Source organism: Anabrus simplex, chromosome 11 (genome assembly GCF_040414725.1).
Source record: "Anabrus simplex isolate iqAnaSimp1 chromosome 11, ASM4041472v1, whole genome shotgun sequence".
NCBI lineage: Eukaryota > Metazoa > Arthropoda > Insecta > Orthoptera > Tettigoniidae > Anabrus > Anabrus simplex.
In genome coordinates, this window is record NC_090275.1 from 22,169,913 (window position 1) to 22,188,444 (window position 18,532).

The 18,532-nt window shown below is 40.1% G+C and overlaps 1 protein-coding gene across 1 annotated transcript in view; it reads right to left on the reverse strand.

The window, feature by feature from the left end:
- Rh50 (Rhesus blood group-associated glycoprotein Rh50) overlaps window positions 1-18,080 on the reverse strand; it is a 157,007-nt gene extending 138,927 nt beyond the window's left edge. Inside the window, exon 1 of the mRNA XM_067155783.2 lies at window positions 18,008-18,080. The gene's annotated coding sequence lies outside the window, so the exon portion shown is untranslated. The remainder of the gene's footprint in view (window positions 1-18,007) is intronic.
- Window positions 18,081-18,532: the final 452 nt, after the last annotated feature.

Sequence of the window (18,532 nt, forward strand, 5' to 3'; positions counted from 1 at the left end):
TGGGGGTGAGCCTGATAAGAGCTGCACCGCCTCAGGATAAGGACAAGAGTTTAAAAAACTGGAGGTGACCGTTTGTAATATATGAGGACATCATTTCAACCCCTCCTCGGAACTCTCCTTCATCCTTTTGCTATTATACTGCCAGTTATCCGGACTTATAACTGAACACAATTGCAAACTACCCATATATCAAAACAAAATAAAAAGGTCAACCCCTTTAAATAGGTGAATGGATGAACATAAAAAAGGATTAAATAAAAGTAGCTTAGGTGCAAGAATAAAATAAGATGAGCGTAGCAACCATATCACTAGAAATGTATATTAAAAAGGCATTAATATGAGACATCAACATGAAACCTGAGACTCTTTATGGAGCCGAAACACTAAAACTAACGTGGAAAGGAGAGATAAACAAAATCATGAACGTCGAAAGAAAGAAGACTGGAGAGAAGCATACTTGACCCAAGGCCAACAGAAGCAGAACACAAGAGGCTACGATCTAACAAAGAAATATACGTACATGTGGGGAATATAGTACGCACCATACACAAAAGAAGACTGTATTTATTCGTGCATTTGCACAGAATGAATAACGACAGACTGACAAAACAAGTTTTCAATCAAATTATAAACCTTAAAGTACAACCAGCACGGTTTATACAAGCATTAAATGAGCTTACAACAGCAAACATTGGCATTAAAGATACACATAATAGGAAGTTATTTCGGGGTAAAATTCAATAAGTGATCTTCAGGGATGAACAAGAACGAGAAAGAGAGAGAGGGAGAAAGAAAACATCCACATAACATAGAACAGCTCCGGAAACAGAGATCAGAACGGATGATACAAATGTGGGCGAAGAGGAAGAAGGAACATAGCAAGAATTGAAGTATTGATTTAACGTGCTCAGTAAAAGTGTTGTTTAGTTAAATTAAATGAAATATATGGCGACTTTTACAAAGGTATACCCTGCCTTTTTCATATGATATCTACTAACAAACAAACACACACACAGACAAACACACAGGCAAGCAAACAAACAAACAAACGTTAATATGATCATCAGTTGTGGAAAACATCTCATTCATTTCATTTCGCCCCCCAGGGTCGGTACTCTCCTCGGACTCAGCGAGGGATCCCACCTCTACCGCCCCAAGGGCAGTGTCCTGGAGCTTCAGACTCTGGGTCGGGGGATGCAACTGGGGAGAATGACTAGTACCTCGCCCAGGCGGCCTCACCTGCTATGCTGAACAGGAGCTCGATCCCACCTCTACTCAGTTGGCCTCCTGAGGCTGAGTGGACTCTGTTCCAGTCCTCGTACCACTTTTCAAAATTTCGTGGCAGAGCCGGGCATTGAACCCGGGCCTCCGGGGGTGGCAGCTAATCACACTAACCCCTACACCACACAGGCGGACCGGGCCTAAATGCAATTCAGGAAAAACAGCATAAAATCGCTTTTTCCTTTACTCTTTTCTATTTTATTTAAATCATAGCCAAATTAACTTACATAAACCTTTCTGTAATGTGCTCCTTGGTTCAATGCCCTCAGGCGTTTTTTGATTTTTTGAATAACGTCGACACAGAATGTAGTTATAAGGGCTTAAGTGAAACTCTACATTGACTCGCATTAGCGCTTGTAGTGGTAGAATAAAGGCAAATTACTAATCTAATCGACCGGATAACGATGATTAAGAAAAGGATGGTAATTTTTAGGAATAAATAAACAATATACTGTCTTCTAATACTTTGTTATATTGTATTTACCTAAAATGTGAAGCTCATATTTCTAGGGTGTTTTCAGCATTGAGTTGCTTGTCTGAAGAGCTAGCTAGAACTGAGGATTTTTTTCTGGTACCTATACGGCGATTTCATTGTTTGGCACATTTTATACAAACACCGTGTTGAACTCATTTAATTATGTACGTGCTTATATGAAGGCATATGTACATGCAATGTACACTCCTTCAGGCTTGCGCTATCTGAGCGCTCGTAACAGATGCTTCTCGTATACGCAGAGTTGTCAGTCGACTCGTGACCTTAATATTCCCGATCTAATGGCATGGCCTGTGAATTTGATTTTTCTTCTTCCCCTTTCTTTTAATAATTTCCTCACCTCTTTGATTTCTCTTAGTACTTCCAAATATATTTTACCTTCAGTCCAGCTCGTTCTTATTATTTTGTTCCATACCCACGTCTTAGTTGTTTCATGACGAGTCTTTTCCTGTTTCTACAATGCCCAACTTCACTTCTGTACAACAGAATACTCCAAACAAATGATTTTGCAAAATATTTCAGGGATTTTATGTTGGTATCCTTACTAGTAGGGGCTGCCTGGCCGAGGCGGTAAAGGCGTGCTCGGTTCGCCCGGAAGGACGTGGGTTCGAATCCCCTTCAGGAAGTCGTGAGATTTCCACTTCCGGAGGTGCATATGGCCCTGAGGTTCACTCAGCCTACACCAAAAATGAGTACCATGGTAATTCCTGGGGGCAAAGGCGGCCGGGCGTAGAGCTAACCACTCTACCCCATCAAGTGCCGAGGTTACGGATAATGGAAGCCTTTACCTTCCACCCCTCCAAGGGCCTTCATGGCCTGTACGGAGATGACTTTGCTTTTACTTTGCATCCTTACTAGTAGTTAGAATATTTTTCTTTGCCATAATTGCATGGCTATTCTGCTCTTACATATATAAGTAGCGAATTGAAATATGGCTACTTTGCGGAAACACACTTACTTACTTTATTTAAAGCAAAAAACAAAAAATGACCCTGTTTTTAATGACTCTTCACGTTCAGGTGCCGTTGAGAAATAAAATGCGATAAGTACCTGTCCTTTGAGTTTGTAAGGAATATCCATGCCTGATATACGTATGTACTGTGTGCTAATAACGTAGGAGTAGCCTCAAATCTGTGATTAGTATGGAGGGAGGCTGACAGCTGAAGGCTGGACACAGAATACGATGTGACACTGTGACATAGCTGGTGTCACATAACACTGATACACAGCATGTCCGTGAGGGCTATCACATTGCGACCAGCTGCGTGTAGTGCCTAAGTAGCCATGATTAAAACACATCTAAATTAACAATTCATTGGCTACAGCAGACCGCTACTGACATCCTTATAAATATAGTGATGATCAGCGAGGATAATTCTGGTCACACAGTAATGAATAATAATTACAATTCAAGGAGAGGAAATAAAAACTGTGAGATTTGCCGATGATTTTATCTGAGTCTGGAGACGATTTGGAGAAAGTGTTGAATGGTGTGGGCACAGTCTTGGAGAAGGAATACTGAACAAAAGTAATGGATTGCACTCGAATTAAGTTAAATGATGCTGGAAATCTTAGACTAGGAAATAAAGTCTTAAAAGTAGTAGATGGATATTGTTTCTTGGACAGAAGAATAACTAATGATGGTAGAAGTAAGGACATAAAATGCAGTCTAGCACAAGCACGGAAGGTCTTGTCTAAAAGGAGAAATTGAATCACTACGAACACTGAAATGGAAATTAGAAGATCGGGCGAGTTGGCTGTGCGGTTAGGGGTGCGCAGCTGTGAGCTTGCATCAGGGAAATTGTGGGTTCGAGCCTCACTGCCAGCAGTTCTGAAGATAGTTTTCCGTAGTTTACCATTTCCACACCAGGAAAATGCTGGGGCTGTACCTGAATTAAGGCCACGGCCGTTTTCTTTCTACTCCTAGGTCTTCGCTATCCCATCGCCGCCATAAGATCTATCTGCGTCGGCGCAACGTAAAGCAAATTTAAAAAAATTCGAAGACTCGTCTGAAGTGTAGCATTGTTTGGAACTGAACTAGCTCAGAAAGAAAGAGAATAGAAGCTTTTGAAATGTGATGTTTCAGGAGAGTGCTGAAGGTGAGATGGGTAGATCGAATTACGGAAGAAGAGACACTGGATCGAATTGGTGAGAGGAGATCGATTTGGCTAAATTTGATGGGATGAAGAGAGAAAATGATAGGGCACGTCTTGGGACACCCAGGACTTGTTCATTCAGTTTCTGATAGAAGTGTAGGCGGTAAGAACGGTAGGGGTAGAGCAAGGCTTGCGTCTGATAAACAGGACGTAGTAGTTAATGTACGTAGAAATTTAGAGGTTAACACGGTATATTATGGCATGGAGAGTTGCATGAAGCCACTCTATGGGATTATGACCCAAATAATAATAATAATAATAATAATAATAATAATAATAATAATAATAATAATAATAATAATAATTGTACCGGGTGGTACACCCCCACGCCGCTAATTCAAACTTTGCGCCAGTTGAAACTCCTCTACTGGAGGAAGTCTGAACTTTATCTACTGTGTTAATTTTCAAGTTTCTCAGAAGATGTCACTACTTGAAAATTTTGAAGTTTCTGAACTGGGTCGTTTTCGATGTATTTTTGTTTTGCCTGTAGTAAGAAGTGTGGACAATCTCTTCCAGATGGCACTACTGAAGAACTACAATTGTGCACCCTAGTGCGAACTGAAAGAACTATGTTTTTGGAGAAATTTTGAATTCATAAGTTTGTTCTTTGTTAAATTTCTTTCAGTTATTGTTTAAGTTGGCAATATTAACCCTTTCTTTCTGCCAGTTTTGAAACTGGCCAATCATAATTTTCTGTAATTAATTTTCCACCAATAAGGTGTTTCTTCCTCATCTAGTGTAGGGGTTTTCGCCGTTAACCAATAAAATTTTTGTGGGAGGGTGTTCTCATTCCTGAAACGCCTCGAACTTTCCACGAGGGTATATAAACTGCTGATTTTCGGGTCTCCGGGCCACTTCAGTAACATCTATCAGTGCGTAAGGTACGTAGCAGTGGGCGGGAAGCGCCTCTTTCTTCGGGCAGCAGTTCAGCCACCAGGTAATGGCCGTTTAATAACTTCTTTTCTTGTCAGCTCAGCAGTTTAACTCTCGGGGCAGGTCCGAAGCCTTTCCACCATGTAACTTTTCCCCTAAAATGTAAAGACACTTAGTATCAATTCTATCTTTTAAACTACATATTGGGATAGAGAGTGCTTAACCCTCTCGAGCTCCCACTCATATTGCATTGAGGTGAACTTATTTTCACAACCGTTTCTTCCTTAACATAATGTAAATTGTTTCCTTCTAAAAGTCACCTCTTTAGTATGGGATTAACCCTTGCAGTAAAGGCCTAGTGCCAAGTAGGTTTTATATAAAGTGTATTAGGAGTGCAAGAACGCCTCCTCTCAAGTTGGTATTTTAGAGGCCATGTAATTTACCTGTTTCTTTACTTAATAGGCCTCAGTAGGTTGGGTATTTTTACCCCTGTTTTCATGTCCTTGGAGGACAACTTGAATGTGGAGTTTGGTGTGGCCTTTGATAGGCTTAAATTTTGAGAGCGAGTTGCTCTTTCTTGAAAATTGAGTTGTTGTATGCCTCGAGGAGGCTTTACCGTGTAAAGAGGAGCAAGTGCTCCTAGGCATGATTGGGGTCTTCTGCCCCTTTGTTGAATTCTGTATATCGTAAGATTGGGCTTATAGCTCAAGAATTGTGTGTCTGGCTCTCGGAGCCCAAATCCTGTAATCACTGTAATTGTACATTTTCGAATTGTGTTTCGGCTACTGAGTACCTTTTCTATTTGTTATTTCTTAATCTTGAAAAGAAAATATAACCTTGTTAAATTTTATCTTAACTTTAATTTCGTATTTTGAGACCTGTTCACCCCCGAACCTTCTTTCACCTCTGCTAATCCACCAAACCCCGGTAATAATAATAATAATAATAATAATAATAATAATAATAATAATAATAATAATAATAATAATAATAATAACTGTATCGGAGGTACTCCAACTCCGTTCATTTAAAGTGTGCGCCTTTTAGAAGACCATCTGTAATACATACAGTGAACTGTCTTGCACAAGAAGTTTCTAACTTTATCATCAGGTGTCTGTACTGTCGACTTATGTGCCCCCTCTGGTGGGAGGATGAACAATTAATTTTCAGAGAAATTTTTAGTTTCTGAGTTTGCGAAACGGTAATATCTGTAAATTATTTTCTGTGTTCATAGGTTACTAGCACTGCTATCGCTCGATTTAGTGTGGTTCACATCTTACGCGATAGATGATGTCCGCTGGGAAGGTACTCACCTGAAAATATGTTGTGCAGGTAAACGTCTGTGGTGGCTGTCCAGAGACCACTTCATTTCCCCAGAGGGTTAAAGTTACAGATTCTAAACTATGAGCTCAAGGAAAAAATGCCAACACAAATCTGGTAAAGACGTTGGACCAGATCAAATTAATGAAGAAATGCCTAAACTCATTGATATTAACAATGACCTCCTTTTGTAGCTGTTAACCATATCTACAGTGAAGGAAATATCCCTCCAGACTGAATAAAATTCAGTATTGTCAACCTGCCAAAAATCGTATTCTAAACGATGTACCGGTAGTGATTTCAGGCCTGTAAATCTAATACGTCACGCTCTGAAAGTGTTTTTAAAATAATTTTACATTGATCGCGGAGAAATAGGAAAGAAATCGCAAGAAAAACTCACTTTGGATTTGTAAATGGTCTTAGTTGTAGGTGACCTTTGAAGTTTCAACCGAATGTGTCTTTTAAGAACAACAAAGTGACTTTGCCTGCTTCAGTGTTTGTATAAAAAAACATTTGACAACGTTAAATATGATATCGTTATACATCAGCTGAAACATATCAGGCTTGACAATAAGGATGTGAACATTTTTCAAGGAATTGCGTTGGAACAAAACAACTCAGACCTGAGGGTCCCAGATTCGTTTTTAGAGGCGGTGTAGGGATTTCCATCGCGTCCGGTTAAGTCCTTTGACTCGCGGACTGGGTATTTGTGTTGTTTTGAATACATACTTCTTCATTTACATACAACTTGGGAGTACGTCCCTCGACATAACATTGACGTCAGGAAGGGCATCCGGTAGTAAAACTGAGGTTACTCAGTATTTAGTGCCAACCACCCAGTAGATGAGAGAAACCTCCAAGAAAAAGAAAACATTATTGTTATTTATTTATTTATTTATTTATTTATTTATTTATCTATCCTTAGATGTGCCTTTGTACGAATTTCGATAAATGACTTAGAATCTAATATTTTCTAAATAATATAATAAATCAAAACTGGTTTTTGACATCTTTTCCGAGATCTGTTGTTCTAGTTACTGAAACACTTTTCAACTTCTGCGCTGATGTCTTTGAAATCTATGACTGAAAGAGGATATCAAGTATTTCGTAGACTGTTAGGCGCACGGAAATATTGATTCTAAAGCAGAATAAAACACAGCGGTAAACCTCTAAGGTCTCTACTGTGTTATTTAAGCTCACATTGTGTGCCGAGATAATCGCCTGGATGAAAGAAAACTGCTAGAGAGGGTGAGGTCAGTAGGACGCGCCCACGAAGACATGCATAACAATAACATTGTGTGTGGAAAGGAACACATTATCTACAGCTAGTACTGTGCTATTGATGCGGCAAGTCTAAAACGCTGCTGTAACAGACTTCGTTCCCAAATTCATGAGTTAAAAATAATGAAATGGTGCATGGCTTTTAATGCCGGGAGTGTCCGAGGACAAGTTCGGCTCGCCAGGTACAGGTCTTTTGTTTTGACGCCCGTCGGCATCCTGCGCGACGTGATGAGGATAAAATTATGATGGTGACGACACATACACTTAGCCCCCGTGCCAGCGCAATTAACTAAATATGGTTCAAATTCCCGACCCTGCCGGGAATCGAACCAAAGGCCAGCACACTGACCATTTAGCCAAAGAGTCGAACAATTTGCGTGTTGAATCATGAAGGTAGACTCAGGGCCGGCTGAACGGACAGACAAGGCGGGCAGCGAGGCTGGTTGCTGAATTGAAGGGGCGCCAAAACAATAATATTTAACTTAAGGTACGCTTTACGAATTTAATGAAATATGATATATTATAGCAAAAATATTTCTAGTAGATGAGTCCCTCTACTACTACTACTACTACTACTACTACTACTACTACTACTACTACTACTACTACTACTACTACTACTACTACTACTACTACTGGTGCCGTCCCCTCACAGATGGTTGGCGAATATCATTGAGTAAATATCTTATTTTGTGTTCCCTTATCAGAGTTACCGTGGATGTCCGACCATTTGTCGGAGGTTTCACGTCCGGGATAATCATCTCCACGCATGTCCACATTTACCTTCTAGGATCACCTGTATCAGATATGAGTGAAATAACCTGTGCGAGGGAGAAGACATGACATGATATTACGGCACGGCGGAGAACCTTCTGATTGGTGACAAGCTAATTGATATTGATTTTAGACTGTCCTTCAGAAAACATCGACTATCTCAGCCAGGATCGAACCAGTGAATTTGAGATAAAGAGTCGGACACTCGACCATTCATCGACCGAGGTAATGAAGATCTATATGCAGCAGAATGCCTCTCAATGAATAAGAAAGGTCTGGCAGAACAACTAGAAGCCAAAGAAAGCACGATTCTAACGAAGACTCTGGGCTCAGTAAAGGAAAATGGAGAACATAGTATAAGGCACAATCATGAACTATATCTGCGTATTGAGAAGATAACAGGCACTATTAGGAAAAGAAGGAATTTTTTGGTGCTCACATTAGACGAATGACCCCAGAAAAATTGTCCACTTGAATCTTTGCCTACTTTCCGAATAAAAATACCTGGTTAACCGAAGTGGAAAAGGATTTACAAGAATTGGTGATCTTACGTGATGACATCTTGAAACGTGACCTTTTAAAGAAGAAACTTGAAGGTCTACGGAGTTTTCGAACAAAACCTGAAATGGAGACAGGCAAGATGTGGACCAAAAACAGAAGGAAGCTTACCGAAGAAGGATGCGGGAGTTCTGGGTAAGTGTTAGAGTTCAAGACGGAAAACTGTTGAAATAGTGTGGTCCAGAGCTGGTCGAATCGAAATAATAATAATAATAATAATAATAATAATAATAATAATAATAATAATAATAATAATAATAATAATAATAATAATAATAATAATAATAATCCTCCAAGTTATACGAAAAGTGAAGTGTGTCCACTGTTACTTGGAGACTAATTTGTTACTGTTGGTCAATGACATTTTTTAAAGTTTAGAGATAGTAATTTAGTGGCATGTTGGCATTACGAAAATTCATTTGCCTTGTTGTCGTGTTCCTTATCGTGCTCTATATCTGAGCGGATAGTTTTTGAAACTGATCCTCGCCCTGCTGTCCCTCTCTTATCAGGCGTTTGACAAATTTATCAATAGATTATCGCTGTCGGCTTTAATGTGGTATATTGTCATCCTTCGCTATAAAAATTATACTGCACAAATGGTCTAACACCGTGCTTAGCCGTTTCGAGTCCCGTTGGTCGAATTTCACCGGGAGGGTAGGAGAGGTGGTGGTATACCATTTCTAATTACTAGATTTCGCGCCAGAAGCCTGTGTTTATTTCCAATTGTTCATGAGGAGTGCGGGTATACGACTCCGTTCATCAAAATTCGTCCGTCGGATGGGAGCATTAAGACTTCATCAGATCCCTTGGTGTTATTCGGCAGGAGTAGGCTATGTGCCGACACTGTGTTTCACACTCTCTCTTCATCATCATCAGAGGCCAGATGTTTAGGCAGTTAAAATGAAAATTAATTTGGCTAGTATTAAGTGTCGTCTAACCTGCTTTACCGTAATGTAGCGAGAGTAACATAATTTGTAGGGATTCTTAGAGGCCGGGCCCCAAATGATTTTGCAAATCTCAAAGCAGAACGTTGTTCGGGCTGTTGTATTAGCTATTCACTTCAGTAATTTGCATTCTAATCTACATCAGGCTAAGCATCCGGGATCTAATCATCATCGTCGTCCTCGCTATCATCATCATCATCATCATCATCATCATCATCATTTCATACCCAGATACGCAGGTCGCCTATGGAAGTGAATAGAAAGACCTGCACTAGGCGAGCCGAGCATGTCCCAGGACACCCCCAGCATTAAAACGCATGTATCAATAATAATAATAATAATAATAATAATAATAATAATAATAATATACCGGGCGAGTTAGCCGCGCGGTTACGGGCGCACAGCTGTGAACTTGAATCCGGGAGATAATGGGTTCGAATCCCTCTGTCGGCAGCCCTGAAGATGGTTTTCCGTGGTTTCCCATTTTCACACCAGTCAAATGCTGGGATGTACCTTAATTAAGGCCACGGCCGCTTCCTTCCCAGTCCTATCCCTTTCCTATCCTATCGTCGCCATAAGACCTATCTGTGTCGGTGCGACGTAAAGCCACTAGCAAAAAAATCGCTTTCGCTTATATACAGAACTGGCCTCACTAATAACCAGAGTCATAACCATTATCTCATTAAAACTGATACTTGGTTCATAATATCATGCATAATCCTGGAGTAGCTATTGCTTGTAGTGAATATTTACCATGACTTCAATGACCAATATCAGGTACTTCAACTGATAAACAGATGTATTGCCAAAATTGTTATCGTTTTCGCGTTATCACTTCCGTATAATCGCGCCTATGTGCTCTTGTTCTTATATACTTCCACCAATATAGCGCACTGAAGCACCTCCTATAATATACGAGGGTCGAGTCATAAGTCATGGCAACTTTTTGTTTTCTCGCTAACAGGAGACGACACGGAAAAATCTAAGATATGCATTTGGAAATATAGGGCATGTACTTATGCATATATTAAGGCCACGGCCGCTTCCTTCCCATTCCTAGGCCTTTCCTATCCCATCGTCGCCATAAGACCTATCTGTGTCGGGGCGACGTAAAGCAAAATGGCAAAAAAAAAAAAAAAAAACTTATGCATAATGCCTGAAGACAAATTGTGACTTCAGGAGATTCTCGTAGGAAAGACAGAACACAGGTCATTGGTAAACATTGTTTTATTATGATACAGACAGCAAATACACAAGACTACGTACAAAGGACAGGTCTCCACTGGTTACAGACCTTCGAAATAATCACCCAAGGCTTCCACTGTGCATTGCCAGCGGTGGGGCACGGGCTGACTACTATTCGCTGCATGTGTTTCGCTAACGTGTGACGCCTCTCTCCGAAATGCTGTTAGGATGTGCTCTTTGTTAGCAAACCATTGTCCACGTAATGGCTTCTTGACTTCGGGGTTTAGATCGTAGTCATTTGGGCTCATATCAGGCGGAGATCAGGCCGCGGAGAATTGCTATTTTAATATACGATCGTTGCTCCTAATTATTGACTTCCATTTTGTGACGCTCTCACTCACACACTGAACTTGGGGGCATGCTTAGACCCACACTGTTGTTTACAAACACCATCTAGCGGCATCATACGCAAGTACATACCGTACGTTTTCCAAATGCATGTCTTAGCTTTTCCGTGTTTTGTCCTGATCACGAGAAAAAAAAAGTTGCCATGACTTAAGACTCGACCTACGTATTTGACTATAGACCGCACTATCAGTGGGATGTAACCGGGTTATTCCCATCAAACCGACAACAACACATTGGGAGACTGCGGCCTAAAGTGTTTAAATTTAAAAATAATAAAACCTCAAACGTTGTGTTCAATGGCTAAGATTTCTAAGGTGTATATTTTATGTTTTCAAACAAAAAAAAGAAAAAGAAAAAAGAACAAGAACAAAACAAAAACAAAAGTAAATAATTACACTCTTCCGATAATGGATGTTTAACTTATCATCACAACTCACTGCATGTTTCCTAGGTGATTAATGTTGTCATCAAAAACTTGTGTTAAAAATACACGTAGGTGTAATAATACGGAACTTAACGTTTAATTTATAACGTCAGATGAAAACTTACCTTGTTCTCTTTTCTGTGGAATTAATTTTGTCTTCAAAAATAAAAGATTAAAACGGCAGCAAAGGGGATACAACTACAATGTACCAACTGAAACTTGATGTTTAATATATTATTCCAATTACAGTACAAAATCGGTTTTATGTTTCTTTGAGAGACGTAATTTTACCTTTAAAAGCTAATGAAAGATTAGACAAAAAAAAAACACATCAATAGTGTGTAGGACGTAAAGGAAAATAACAAGAGAGTGACGAATCAAATTACACAGATTGGAACTGAGCAAAACATATAATGGGATAAACACTTTGACAGATCAGTGTGAGAAGAGGGAGACAAAGACTAATATGAGAGAATGAAAGGACACAGAGAATTTCCACATCTGTATTAACGGGTGCTTGAAGTTAAATGTATATTAGACTGGTTATCTTTTGTCTTCTAGAGCAAATAAATGATGAAAGACGACAAAGCGAATCTTTAATAATTATTTACTACGCTCTGTGGGTGGGGGCCGCAGACGAAGAATACACGCACAATATTCCCTGCCTGTCGTAACAGGTGACAAAAAGGGGCAACCATGGGATGATGACACTCTGCTTGTGATTAGTATTATGAAAGGAAGAGGAACACTACATGCAGTAGCAAACCTCATCGAGAGCATACATGACACAATCAGACATCAAAATGGTAAATTCTTTGCAGTCTTTGTTGACTTCAAAAAGGCATTCGATCTACTTGACAGAAAAATTATAATTACAAAACTGGCCAATATGATTGGACAAGATAATCCACTAACCATAGCAGTCAACAATATCCTAGCCTTCAATCAGATCACAGTACAAGATGGGAAATCATCATCGAACAACATAACTCAGGGAAACGGAGTATTGCAGGGCGACTCTTTAAGCCCCCTCCTCTTCAACATAACCTTAGCAGATATCATGCAGGTCACTGACAACAGTTCAGTTGTACTTTATCAATATGCAGACGATATTGTTATGGGTTCGAGTAGCAGGGAAGAGCTACAAAGATCAATGAACAAACTTGAAGAGTACGCAGTCAAAAACAGCCTTGTGATAAATAAGAATAAAACAGTTCAGATGGTTTTCCGGAAAGGGGGGAAAATCGCATCTAGTGACAGAATACAATGTGGAGGGGTGGACCTAGACATAGTGAACTCGTTCTCATATCTGGGTGTCACTTTACAACCTACGGTCACCTCATTTAGAATTCACGTAAGAGAAAGATCTTTAGCTGCCATCAGAAGCATATATGACATTACAAACCCGAGTAGACTATCGCTAGACACAGCCATGGCCTTATTTTGCGCCAAGGTCCTCCCAGTTCTCACATATGGTATGGAACTTATTTGGGAAAGACTAACGGTGTCCGACCTTCGGACTATTGAAAATGTAAAGGCCAGATTTCTGAAACGAACACTGGGCATCTCCAAAATGTCACCATCACGACTTGCGTATGAATTATCCAAGGAAACGTTTTTACTCGAAGATTTGAAAATGAGAATGCAGCTTCTACATACGCAGCAAGAAAAGGAAGTTCTCCAAGAGCGAAAGAGGAAACAAGCAGAAATCAGCCTGGACTTTTACTCAACTGATGCTATGATTGACCGCAGCTGGACCGGTCCAAATAATGGCATGAGAAGTGCTTTGAATAGGCTGGCGGTACATGGGTTTCACCATCGTCTATGCCGGCGATTAGGCTTCCATGAACCATCTCTACATTGTGTGTGTATGTTGTGTGACAAACATTGCGATCGCTATCACTTCAGCAAGTGCAACAAGAGAACAAAATCTTTACTAGAATATGCGAAAGATTAATGTATTTTAATGCACATTTGTGCGCTATTAAATATATATTAGTACCATAATGCGGGGAACACCACGGGTCTGGGTGTTGCTTGTGATTGGTGCCCTTATGTGCGAAACACTAGGGGTTCGTGTTACCTGTGATTAGTACCAGTATAGGAGGAACACCATGGTTCTGCTCTACAAGTGATTAGCACCATTATGAGGGGCTGGTGACATGGATTTTGGACCCCTTTAGATAATAAGCATCATCCTAGTTATTAAGGCAGTGTGAGTTGGATCCACTGATTGTTTTTGTCTCACGATCATTTTTTCATCATCTTTCGTTTTAGATTCTGAACTAGCCAGGATCGCCATAGAAAGATTTAAGGAACTCGGCCTGCACATCAGCGCTTCAAAATCAGCTTGTCTTTCTATCAAGAAAGGTCGGCTAACGGAGGAGAATATCATCATTAATGACGACTGTGAAATTAAATCACAGTGCAACGGAAGTGCAATTCGTTACTTAGGTGTGAATTTCATCAATGAAATTAAACTGGATCCACAAGCCGTACTTGAAAAGACGCGAAACAAGATTGACACCCTTGTTAGCTCACCATTGCTGCAATCTGACCAGAAATTTTCAATTTTAAACAGTTCAATATCACCTACTCTTATTTATCCACTCCAAGTTACTCCCCTAAACAAGATACCTCAATCTTTTCTATCAGATGCGGATAAAATATTAAAGAGTGGAACTAAAGAATTATTACAACTACCAGCAGACGTTCCGGATCACATGGTATACTCCGAAAGGAAGTATAAAGGCCTCGGTTTGTTTCGCGCGACTTGGGAAGCCAAACTACAGCATATTAACATCTGTAATAAATTATCGCTTGCAAATAACGGCTACATTAATGCAACTAGAAACTTGGAACAAGAGCGTACAATTTGTTTGCAAGATCTAGGCATAGAAATGAATGATCGAGTTATGTCCAAAAATAGCCATCTTCCCAACGTAAGGAAGGTCCGACAGACACTACGAGACAGAGAAGTTCAGTCATGGACGAAGTTGCCGCACAAAGGAAAGGGCGTCGGACTCTTCCAGGAATACACGCCAGCGAACAAATGGATAAGAGATCACCGAGGCTTATCCTGTGCGGAATGGAGAGAGGCCATCAAGATGACAGCGAACGTGTGCGCCGTTCGCTCCGTGCCAGGAAGGTCCCAGGACAACACCCTCTGTCGGCGTTGCCACAGAGAGCACGAAACCCTTGCCCATGTCCTGGGAGCCTGCCCTCACGGGGAGGTATTGAGAAATTCCCGCCATCATACAATACGACACATGATTGCGACCTCGCTGAGGGATCACGGTTTCACGGTGCACGAAGAGGTCTCTGGCCAAGCTACCGACGGGAGTAACAGACGTATTGACATGATAGCCTTTCAACCAGCTAGCAAGCAAGGACTAATCTTAGATCCCACAATACGCTTCGAGTCGCACGTTGGCCAGGCCGAAGAGGTGGACGCCGAAAAGAAGTCAATTTACCAGCCAACTGTAAACTACTATAAAGATAAATATCACCTAGACAATATTTCCGTCCATGGACTCATGATCGGAGCTCGAGGCACAATCCCTAAATTTCTTGTACAGCTATGGGATTCTCTCGGTCTCAGCCGGACACGACTCCACGACATCGCTATCGCCGCAATACGAGGTTCAGTGACCATACTCCGCAATCATCTATATAACATCTGACGAACCGTATTGCAAATCTATTCCTGAGCCTTTTGGGGAATCTTCTACCTGGCACACTAGCAAAGTCAACAGTAACTTAGAAGACAAAATACTGTGTAGCCGACATACTTTGTCCTTGTGGCAGCCTCCGCATGGGGGAAGTTGTAGTAATAATAATAATAATAATATATTGAAGTTTTAATTTTAATTTCGTTGCACCTCGTACCATTAGGGGCCGATGACCTAGCTGTTAGGCCTCCTTAAACAACAACAACAACAACACCACCAATAATTATACTATAATAATAATAATCTATTAATCGATATTTGATATTTAACTGAAAATGAAAACCTACGACCTGTTTTCCAGTCATTGACCGGGTCAGGGGTGTAATGAATGAAGCAGATACAGGCTATTAGTACGATGGGGTCGCCACTCCCAAAGTGATTTATTAATGAATGATTGATGCTATGAAATGAGAATGGAGAGTGTTGCTGGAATGAAAGATGACAGGAAAACCGGAGTACCTGGAGAAAAACCTGTCCCGCCTCCGCTTTGTCCAGCACAAATCTCACATGGAGTGACCGGGATTTGAACCACGGTGTCCAGCGGTGAGAGGCCGACGCGCTGCCGTCTGAGCCACGAAGGCTCTTGATATTTAACTAATAACCTCAAATTACTAACATTATTTCACTCTCAGGAACATAAGTTTGTTCTCGAAGACAATTCATGAGAAACAACAGACGGAAGACACAAATATGCTGTACCAACTGATACAACATAATTTTTAGTGTACTATTCAAATAAAATTGTTAAGTTTTCTGGGAGCATAATTTTATCTGTAAATACAAAGGATTAAAAGTACAAAACAACACTACTGTACGTTTGACGTTTACTTTATAATGTCAAACACGAAATGATGTGGTTTAATTTTATACGGGCATCATTTCAAGTTTCAGAAACAAATGGACGAAATCAGTAAACAGAAGCAGATTACTATTGTAACCAAAATTGAATAAAAATGTAAAAATTAAATTAAGCAATGTTATATTTTCGTTAAAACATACTTTTTGTTAAAATAATAATGTACCTTTTAAATTATAGAACATTGTCAGCTCACTTAAAAGTGTGAATTTTTCTGCAGTGTATGGTGAGAGACGGACAGCCCAAGACGGACATATTATTACTCATTTATCATTGTTGTGATAGGCCCAACAATGTCAATATTAAGGCGTGATAATTGTTATTATTGTTGTTGTGTGGCTACTTGGCACCCTTCGGTTCAGGAGGTCCGGGGATTGATTTCTGTCTGGGTCGGAAATAATATTATACGTAGCACCCCGTTTAAAACGTAAGATATTACATGGCAGGCTTTCAAACGTTTAATTCGCTCAGGTTATTTAAGGGCAACTGGACGTGGAATATACATGTTTAATGCTAATTTTCTAGGTTGATTTTTAAGGAATTACCTGTCCCACGGCTACCTTTGCTTACCCGTTGTGATCGATTAGCGCAAATCCCTTAGTTCATGACAAGGCATGCAAATCGGAACAAATCGCATTTAAAAATTCAAATTTCTATCACAAATTCAGGTATAATTTTCACAGAATTCTCTTTGTGAAATTTAGTAACACCTGCCAAGTACAATAAAGACTTACAAGTGTGCCAAAAATGATTGTGTTTTTCCTTATTAAATGGTATTCCAAATATTTTTTCCGAGCAAGTTAGCCATGCGGTTAGGGTCGCGTAGCTGTGAACTATCATTCGGAAGAAGGCGGGTTCGAATCCCAACGTCGGCAGCCCTGAAGATGCTTTTCCGTGGTTTGTTATTTTGAAACCAGACAAATACTGGGGATTTACCTCGATTAAGGCCACGATTGCTACGTTTACAAAACCTTTGCTATGTCAGTGTGACGTTAAACCGTAAGGGGAAAAAATCCCTAAACGTTTGGTGGTGTTTAGAGCAGTACTACTTTTACAATTTAAGAAGTATACTAAGTTTGATTGCTCTAAATATTCTAGTTCCTAAGAAAACTTTCCTAAAGATAAAAAAAAAAAACCGAGTGAGTGTGCAGTTTGCGTCACGAAGTTGTTAGCTTGTATTCGGTAGCCCTGAAGATGGTTTTCAGTGTTTTCCCATTTTTATACCAGGCAAATGCTGGCTGGGGCTGTCCCTTAATCAAGGCCAAGGTCGATTCTTTCCTACTCCTAGCCCTTTCATATCCCATCGTCGCCATTAGACCTATCTGAGTCGGTGGGAAGTAAAGGAATTTGTAAAACAAAAAATTAAGAGTCATTTTCGGAAATGTAATCTTAGTTGTCTGCTGAGAGGGAGTGGCAGTGGTTCCTGCATTTTTAAATATAATTTTGAAGCACATTTTTGTTCCAGTAAGATACACATATTATATAATTTGGATTTTTTAAAAGCTTACTCTATTAAGTGAAGTAAAGTGCTCTCAACACTTTCTTTAAGCAAACTTCTAAACAAACAACCCTTCCATATTTGTGTAAGAATAAAAGAAGAAATATTACAAGAATTCGAAGATAACAATACACACAAATCTGAGTGTGGAAGAGAAATATTTTTCCTCCATTGTAGAAGGTAGGGTTAGTACAGTAAATATCGCATATTGAGTGAAACACTGACCTCGAGAGAGCAGATGTAATTCTTGAATTGTTCACCGAGAGAGGGATGTCCGCAGACTGCTCTTCAGTTGAGTGACAACACTTAACCGAGACCCTACTTCCCCATTACATTGCTGTACCTTGTTTCTGCTGGATGGAATGAGAGCACGCTTATCGTCCAACGAGCGACGGCACTCCGCACATTACACTTTGCAGATGTGATGGTATCAGTAGCTGATCAAGTAGATTCCGCGGAGCGAACATTTCAGATATCCTCTAACCGTATTGATTGAATTCATTGCGCCAATTATTTTTATTTGGAACTTGAACTTAACACGCTAGATAGCGTGTATGTTGTGTTGCTGTGTATTCATCCCGAAGGCTGATTTGATCCTCAACAGCTGTCACATATAGTCTAGGTGTCACTGAAGATTAAACCGGAATGCAAGAGACCAGGGAGAATAGCAAATCTGTTATATCATCAGCGGGATACAGCGGAACCTCTATATCTCGAATCACCCCGGGCGCTAAATTTTATTTCGATATA